This window comes from Nicotiana sylvestris, chromosome 12 (assembly GCF_000393655.2).
Source record: "Nicotiana sylvestris chromosome 12, ASM39365v2, whole genome shotgun sequence".
In the NCBI taxonomy this organism is placed as follows: Eukaryota; Viridiplantae; Streptophyta; class Magnoliopsida; order Solanales; family Solanaceae; genus Nicotiana; species Nicotiana sylvestris.
The window spans coordinates 125122563-125131886 of record NC_091068.1 but is presented as its reverse complement, the minus strand read 5'-3'; the positions used below and the strand labels follow the sequence as shown (position 1 = coordinate 125131886).

Genomic DNA, 9324 nt, shown 5'->3' with positions numbered 1-9324 from the left:
CCGAATCGAACCGAACGGACCGACGCCCACCGCTAGAGGATTAAGTTAGACAAGAATGAAAGTAGAGGGATCAATTTGGCCTTTATACTTGAACCGTTAAAAAAAGGACTTATTTGATTACTTGGTATGGTAACGACAACAACGGTGTACGACATTGGCAGCCGTCAGTAACTTCTGTTTTTTTTTCAAGTGACTTATAGGCGTTGTAAATTACTCCCCTATTTCCAAGTGTATTACTGCCGTATTGCCATGTCTAGGTACCATCTGTTTAGTAGCAATATTACTGTTGACATGTTTTAGTAACAATATTAAGGCTTAAAGTACCCAACGATTTAAGGACGCAGACACAATTATTTGATATAGTAATTTATAGGCAACAATAAATTACTAAGTTACTAATTGTTCATGGCGTAAATTGATCAGGTCCTAAGTCGTAATTTGGCGTAAATTGATCAGGTCCTAAGTCGTAATTTGCTCCAGTATTCCATGGTAGTAGTAAATTACTAAGTAACTGAAGGCTGCCAAAACTAATACCAACATGCCGTAAAATTATTGTTTACAGAATAATCAGGCACTATGTCCTAAATTTCAACATTAGCTTAATTTCTCCAATTTTTCTCTGTGATAATGCCCCCATTCTCGAGAATTTTCTGTAATAGCCTCTTGACCACCAACAAATGGATTTTGTCTTACAAATTCTTGCACATGATCAGCTTCCACCAATTTTTCCAAATAAACTCTTATGCTACCTCCTGTACCTGTTCACCATTCCCCATGACATGTAATGAATTTGAATAGAAACTGCTGAAGTATTTAAGACAATAAATTGAATTTCTTACCTAAACAATTATCGCTCCTGTGTCTTCCATGGTATGAATGAGGAAATATCGCAGTATGTGCCTATATTAGACAATAACACAAACAAGAAATAATACGTAAAGAGTAATTAGCAAGTTCAACAAACAACACGGATCAGTGTAGCAAATCGACATAAGACATCAGCAAACCCCCACCATTTTCCTTTCCAAACCTCCACATAAGAGCCAATTCAACATGCCTTACACAATATATCATTGAAGAAAATGAATAACTCGAGCCCATAAACTTTCTGGATTGAGGAATGCCATATAAGGAGAGTCATCAACCAACAAAGTGTTGGATGCGACATACTCAGTATGGGTTCTCCACACTTTCTTCTATTTTTGTACACTCCTCTTGACACTACAAAACAGTCCTTTGAAATATGAGGATCTTAAGAAACCAAACATATACCGTAAAGAAGTTCACTTACCCAAGTAAATAGACAGTTTTTAGTTATCTCAGTATAAATTCCCGTGTCACACAGTACACTATCAAAATTTGTCCTGCAAAATTACAACATCCAAGTATAAACTGAAGTGCTTTAGCCATCTGGAGTCAATAAAGTTGCAGAATAGAAGCTCGAAGGTTACCGCGTCCTAGAAGTCCAAATGGCGATTTTAAAATTTTCAAAGCAAAACTTCAAAAATTCATCGCAAGAGGGTCTTTGTAAAGCTGGTAAAAAGCAGGCCAATTAGATGCAGATATTTTTATCTTAAGTTCAAAAGCATTAAAAAGAAATTTTTTGTTACCTTTGAGTGTACCTTGTAACGAAACTATTTCCGCTAAAATACCATTTACATCCAAAATAAGAAGCTTTTTACTTGGCTTGATCCTAAGTATATCCACCGCTGGATATTCGTTTATTCTCCAGTTCATATAACAAGACGGATCGTGCTATTCTAACAGTCTCTTGAAGAAAAAAAAACCATTAATAGGAAATAGATTTTTTTTTTGGATAAAGGTAACAATGTATTCATCAGTACTAAAGATGTGTTGGCCAACCATATTAAAGCAAAATACAAGTGTCTTACCTATACAACACTTGCAAGGATCCTAAGAGGTCTAGTATAGCTTCAGACTCTTCTACAAACTATAAAAAACATCCACATGTTGTTTGAAAGATGTTTCAGCTATCACGTGGATGTTTCAAATATTCTGTGGAAGATTTTTGAAAGATGTTTCAAACATCATGCGGATATGTTTCAAACATCCTGTGGATGTTTCAAAGATGTTTCAAACATTAAACATCTATCAGAATGAGCCTTACCAGACGATCTTTGACATGAAATGGATCAGGCCTGTCTTTTTCTAATTTTTCAAATAGCCACCTCTTCATCCTCAGTAATGTCCTCTCTTTTGGATAGTCTTTTGGCCGCAATTGAGGTATGACTTCAAATGCCCAAGCCTACATTATGTGATAAAAAAGTAAATAGAAAATTATATAAATAAAACTAAAATAGAAATAATGAACAAGATTTATTTAGTTACCATGAAAGCCCAAGGAAATCCGTAGAGGTTATACGAGTCACCCTTAGATTGTTGACGCTCTTTCATATCTTTCATAAGATAATCAACTGTCAACCTGAAACAATTTCGGCTCCATGGATAATTGTAGAAAGCCTCTTCTGTGGAGGCCAATCTGACGGTAGCTTCGGACACACCACATTTCGAATCCTTTGCCAATAAAATACAATGGACAAACCAAATCAAGCATAATGCATACTTGTATTTTTTTTTATTTTTTTTTGGATTCACATTTGATAAACTCAAACACTATTTTACCAGTCACAGACCTCTTTCCTTTAGCAATAAGTTTCCGCAACTCTTCACCATCAAGAAGGTACTTTTGAAGCTTCGAATTCGTGTAAGAATGTCCACAGTTGAGTCCAGTCATTATGGCGAACTCACGAAGACCGAAGTAAACTGGTAATCTTTTATAATCAAACCATAACTCCTGGGTCTTCTCACACAATACTCTACGGAGTAGAAGAGCATGCACTATAGATGCTTGAAATAGTGGCCTCTCAGGCAAATCCAAAATGCCGGAAAGGACTACTCCTAAACTTATTTTTGAGGCCCTCATCCTGCAACAACTTTCGGAACTCCCCCATACCTGCTAATCCTAATAAGGATCTCACAGTGATCTTCTTGTTGAAGGTCTCATTATCATCTAAAAATGTCTTGTACTTTAAGGGTGGAAGTTCCGATCGAAGCTTTAAAATTTCAACCTCGCAACTGTCAAACTCATCCTCAGGCATCTCATCCTATACATGATTTAAAGGTGTTGATTAATCAAAGGCACAATAATAGTTGATTTAATAATTAAAAAGATGAAACATCCTAGGAAATATTTCAAACATCCAGAGAGATGTTTGAAACATATTAAGCTTACCTCAACAGATTGAGAAGGTGCATTATCATTCTTTCTCTTTTTTCTTCTTTTTGTCGCTGCCTCTTTTTCTTTTTCTTCTTCTTCTCTTGAAGCTTTTTCTTCAGTATTTGCTACGGATGCTTCATCATCAATATCTGTCTCCTCTTCTCCTTCATCAACTGTTGTCTCCTCCTTTTCCTCTTCTTTTTCTTTCTCTATTTCCTCTTCTCTAGCATTCCCTCCTAGTACATTCTCTGTTTCCTTTGTATTCTCTTTCTCAATTTCCTGTTCATTTTCTTTCTCTTTTTCTTCTTCTCCAGCATTCTCTCCTTCTACTACTTCTACTACCTGAAGAGGTTTGGCTTCCACTTCAGCTACAATTGATTTTTGTAGCTCATCCTCCTGAGATGTCTTAATTCTTTTGATAGATCTTTTGGAAGGAGATTTATCTCTTCCTCCTCCACCTGTCTTTGACACACATCCCTTTGCCATTTTATCTGCACACACAAACAACGACCATCAATAAAATAAACAAATAATTTGTTCCTAACACATAAAAAAACAAAACTATAAATATTCAAGTATTCTTTGGTGTAAAATCTCAGTGAGATGTTTGAAGCCTCATATAAGATGTTTCAAACATCTTCATCTCTAATGGTGTTGCATTGAATGGTCATACAAGATTGAGCTTAAGAGGTAAAATCAATTTTCTGCCATCTATAAATGCTAACCAAGATATAGTAATTTAAGTTTCTAGCTAGTTAGATGGAGTTTGAAAGCAAGCTAGCAATGTTCATATTATAATCCTCCAAACTTCTTTATCTATACGTCTCTATCAATGATTTTCTTAATCGCTAAAATAATCAACCATGTCATTGTGATAATCAAGTATCTTTTGGTGAAACATCTCATAGATTGTTAAACATCTTATATGAAGCTTCAAACATCTTAATGAGATGTTTCAAACACTCAGCTCAAAATATCATTAACAAAACTAGATAAATATTGCAAATAACTTCACAACATACAACAACAACACGAATATTTAACAAAATCTTAAGATGTTTCAAACACTCAACTGACAAAATAGAGCAATATCGCTGTTTCAACATCACACAACTAATTTTATGGGCATGTGGAACAACCACATCAATGGCTACAATTAAACAACATAAAAATACCAAATTTTCGGTCAAAAATATCAACTACATGTTAAATATAGTAATAAACTTGTTTCCATTTGTCCACATTTGTTTAGATTTGTTTACATTAATTTAATGTTTTCATACACATAGTTAGAAAAGAGTGAGGTGTGGACACGTGTGAATTTGTGTGAACTAGTGTAGGCATGTATGGACTAGTGTGTACATGTGTGGACTTAATTAATATGTGCACATGAAGTTTAGGCTAGATACATGTAGGAGTTCTACTATAAATACCCATGTATGCTAGCCATTTGGAGTAAGTGAAGTTGAATAGAAATCATCCTTTCCTCCACCTCTTTAATAGCGAGTTTTTGAGTGTTTGTTTAGTTGTCTTGCTCTCCCAAAAATTTCTAACATTTGGTATCAAAGTCGGTGTGTTGAGAGACAACCAAACTTGGAGAAAAGATGACAAACACTAATGGAACACCATTCCAAGTTCCTATGCTCACAAAAGAGAACTAAGAGACTTGGTGTATTCAAATGAAAGCCTTGCTTGGTGCCTATGATGTTTGGGAACCGGTAGAGTCTGGAGTTGATGAAGCGGAAGATGTCGCAGCCACAAATAAGAAAGATCAAAAGGCACTCACTCTCATCCATCAAGGTTTGGATGACAAGATGTTCGAGAAGGTTGCAAATGCGACAACCTCCAAGCAAGCATGGGACATTCTTCAAACTTCCTTTAAGGTTTGGACAAAGTGAAAAAGGTTCGTCTCCAGACCTTAAGAGGAGAGTTTGAATCATTGCATATGAAAGAAAATGGATCTGCTTCAGATTACATTTCAAGAGTTTTGGATATTGTCAATCAAATGAAAAGATATGGTGAAGAGTTGAAGGATGATAGGGTCGTTGCAAAAATACTACGATCCCTAGAATTGTTGTTGCTATTGAAGAGTCCAAAGACTTGGACACCATGACCATAGATGAACTTTCGAGTTCTTTGCAAGCCCATGAAGAAAAATTGAAGAAACCGAAAGAAGAATCGATTGAAAAGGCGTTGCAAGCAAAACTTTCCTTCAAGGAGAAAAATGAAAAGCGTGGTTCGCAGCAAAGAGGTCGTGGTAGAGGAGGAAGAGGTGGTAGTCAACCACCAAATAGAGACAATAGAAGCCAAGACTATAGTCAAAGAAGAAGTTGTGGAAGAGGCAAAGAATGGAGACAAAATCAAGGAAGGTATGACAAATCGAATGTTGAATGTTATACTTGTCATAAATTTGGACATTTTTCCTGGGAATGTAACGATAATTCGGAGGAGAAAAACAACTTTGTGGAAAGAAAAAATGAAGATGAAGATGCAACTCTACTTCTTGCATGCAAAGGAGAAGAAAGTGTGGAAAAGAACAAATGGTACCTTGACTCCGGTGCAAGTAGTCATATTTGTAGAAAGAAAAACTTATTTGTGGAGCTCAAGGAGCTGAATGGTGGCCCAATCACTTTTGGAGACTCTTCACGAGTTCAAATCAAAGGAAAAGGTACGATTTTAATTCGCTTAAAAGATGGAAGTCATCCATTAATCTCCAATGTTTTGTATGTGCCGGAGATGAAAAGTAATATTTTAAATTTGGGACAACTTTTGGAGAAAAATTATGACATTCATTTGAAAGACAAAAAGTTGTATATGAGAGATAAAAAGGGAAGATTGTTAGCCAAAGTACCTGTGGCTAATAATAAAATGTTCATCTTATATCTTCAAAATGATGTTCCGAGGTGCTTGCTTTCATGTGCCAAAGATTCATCTTGGCTTTGGCATATGAGATTTGGTCACTTGAATTTTGATAGCCTAAGGTTGATGAAGAAGGAAAGCATGGTGAATGGATTGCCAACAATTGATCATCCCAACCAACTTTGTGAAGGATGTCTCTTTGGAAAGCAAGCAAGGAAAAGCTTTCCTAAAGAGTCTTTAACAAGAGCTAGATGCCTCTCGAGTTAATTCACATGGATGTGTGCGGACCTATCAAGCCATCTTCACTTGGTAAAAGTAATTATTTTTTACTTTTCATTGATGATTTTTCTCGAAAAACTTGGATTTATTTTTTGAAGGCAAAATCGGAGGTGTTTGAAACCTTCAAAAAGTTTAAAAGCATGGTGGAGAAGCAAAGTGGCTATCAAATTAAGTCACTTAGGTCCGATAATGGTGGAGAATTCACTTCAAATGAATTCAAGATTTTATGTGAGAAAAATGGAATTCGTCATTACTTGACAGTTCCGAGATCACCACAGCAAAATGGCGTCGTGGAGAGAAAGAATCGAACTATTCTCAACATGGCGAGGAGTATGTTGAAGAGCAAAAATATGCCAAAAGAGTTCTGGGCTGAAGCTGTTGCTTGTGCGGTGTACTTATCAAATCGGTGTCACACCAAAAGTGTTCGTGGAAAACACCACAAGAGGCATGGAGCGGTTTCAAGCCAAAAGTTGCTCATTTGCGAGTTTTTGGGAGCATCGCATATGCACATGTATTAGATGAGAAGAGGTCTAAGCTTGATGACAAAAGTGAGAGGTATGTCTTCATTGGCTATGATCAAAGTTCTAAAGGTTATAAATTGTATAACCCAAAAAATGACAAGGTCACCATCAGTAGAGATGTTGAGTTTGATGAAGAAAATGCTTGGGAGTGGAAATCTAAAGAGCAAGAATACTCTTTTAGTCCATTCTTTGAAGATGATGAAGAAGAAGATGGGGAGCAGGCTATCACACCACCTTCAACACCTCCGCCACAAGATCAAGAAGTTGGGGAATCAAGCTCAAGTTTAAGTAAAGCACCTCACAGGAGTAGAAGTCTCTGTGACTTGTATGAAATCATGGAAGTGGTAAGAAATAACTTGTATGATTTTTCTCATTTTTGTTTGCCGGTGGACAGTGAGCCTCTAAGCTTTGAAGATGCTTGCCAAAATTCCAAATGGAGGGATGCAATGGATGAAGAAATCAAAGCTATAAAAAAGAATGATACATGGGAGTTGGTCACACTTCCAAAAGGCAAAAGCACCATTGGAGTCAAATGGGTGTACAAGCTAAAGAAGAATTCCAAGGGAGAAATAGAAAGGTACAAAACAAGATTGGTAGCTAAAGGCTACAAGCAAAAGGCCGGTATCGACTATGATGAAGTATTTGCGCCGGTTGCTCGTTTAGAAACAATTCGCTTTGTCATTGCTTTGGCGGCACAAAATCAATGGAAAATCCATCAAATGGATGTGAAGTCGGCTTTCTTGAATGGCGTATTGGAGGAAGAGGTCTATATTGATCAACCTTCGGGATATAAGGTTGAAGGACAAGAAGATAAAGTCTTGAAATTAAAGAAAGCTTTGTATGGGTTGAAGCAAGCCCTGCGAGCTTGAAATAGTAGAATTGACAAATATTTCCAAGCAAATGGTTTTTCTAAGTGTCCACATAAACATGCCCTCTATGTAAAGATTGCTAAAAATGGTGACATCTTACTTGCTTGCTTGTATGTAGATGACTTGATATTTACAGGAAATAATCCAAAGATGTTTGAAGAATTCAAGAAAGCAATGGCTAGGGAATTTGAGATGACGGACATTGGCCTAATGTCCTACTATCTTGAAATAGGAAGGATGTCATTTTTATTTCTCAAGGAGAGTATGCAAAGGAAATTCTCAAGAAATTTGAGATGGAGAATTGCAATCCCATAAGCACCCCCGTTGAATGTGGAGTTAAAATATCCAAGCATGTAGATGGAGTCAATCCCACATTTTTCAAGAGTCTTATTAGAAGCTTAAGGTATCTGTCATGTACAAGGCCGGATATTCTTTTTGGAGTTGAACTCCTGAGTCGCTTTATGGAAACTCCTACTACCTCGCACTTAAAGGTAGCCAAAAGAATACTTCGGTACATCAAAGGTACACTTGATTATGGAATTCTTTATTCATCTTCTAAAGAATCCAAGTTCGTGGGATATTGTGATAGTGACTGGGCTGGTGATATTTGTGAGAAGGCACAGGAGAAAATATGATATATTGATATTGTGTGTGATGCAATACAAGAGGTGCTATTTATAGCTACTCTATACAAAGGGGATACTACTCCTATTCCAATGTGGAACAATTACATAGTTATCTCTAACACTCCCCCTCAAGCCGGAGCATATAAATCATATGTACCGAGCTTGTTACATATATAATCAATGAGAGGACTAGTGATGGACTTGGTGAAAATATCTGCAAGTTGATCATTCGATCTCACAAACTTCGTAGTAATATCTCCTGAGAGTATCTTTTCTCTGACGAAGTGACAATCAATCTCAATGTGTTTAGTTCTCTCATGAAACACCGGATTTGATGCAATATGAAGTGCAGCTTGATTATCGCACACAAGTTCCATCCGACTGATTTCACCAAATTTCAACTCCTTGAGCAATTGTTTGGTCCAGACTAGTTCACATGTTGCCATAGCCATTGCTCGGTATTCTGCTTCTGCACTAGACCGAGCAACTACATTCTGTTTCTTACTTTTCCAGGACACCAAATTTCCTCCTACTAAAACACAATATCCAGACGTAGAACGTCTATCAGAAGGTGATCCTGCCCAATCAGCATCCGAGTACCCAACGATCTGCTCATGACCTCGATCCTCAAACAGTAATCCTTTACCTGGAGCCGATTTTATATACCGGATAATGCGGACAACTGCATCCCAATGACTATCACAGGGAGAATTCATAAACTGACTTACAACACTCACAGGATAAGAAATGTCGGGCCTAGTCACTGTGAGATAATTTAATTTACCAACCAGCCGCCTATAGCTTGCAGGATCGCTAAGCGGCTCCCCCTGTCCAGGCAGAAGTTTAGAATTCGGATCCATCGGCGTGTCAACAGGTCTGCAACCTGTCATCCCTGTTTCCTCAAGAATGTCTAACACATATTTCCTTTGAGA

At 37.0% G+C, this 9324-nt stretch overlaps 1 long non-coding RNA gene and 1 pseudogene across 1 annotated transcript; both read right to left on the bottom strand.

The window, feature by feature from the left end:
* Window positions 1–415: 415 nt before the first annotated feature.
* Window positions 416–1445, bottom strand: LOC138884106 (uncharacterized). Its single transcript, XR_011404219.1, has 3 exons — window positions 1292–1445; window positions 840–900; window positions 416–758 (listed from the first exon to the last, which is right to left on the bottom strand). It is a non-coding gene; the product is annotated as an uncharacterized lncRNA (long non-coding RNA).
* Window positions 1446–2186: 741 nt separating this feature from the next.
* The window catches only part of LOC104247553 (B3 domain-containing protein Os07g0679700-like), a 31486-nt pseudogene continuing 24348 nt past the window's right edge, over window positions 2187–9324 (bottom strand).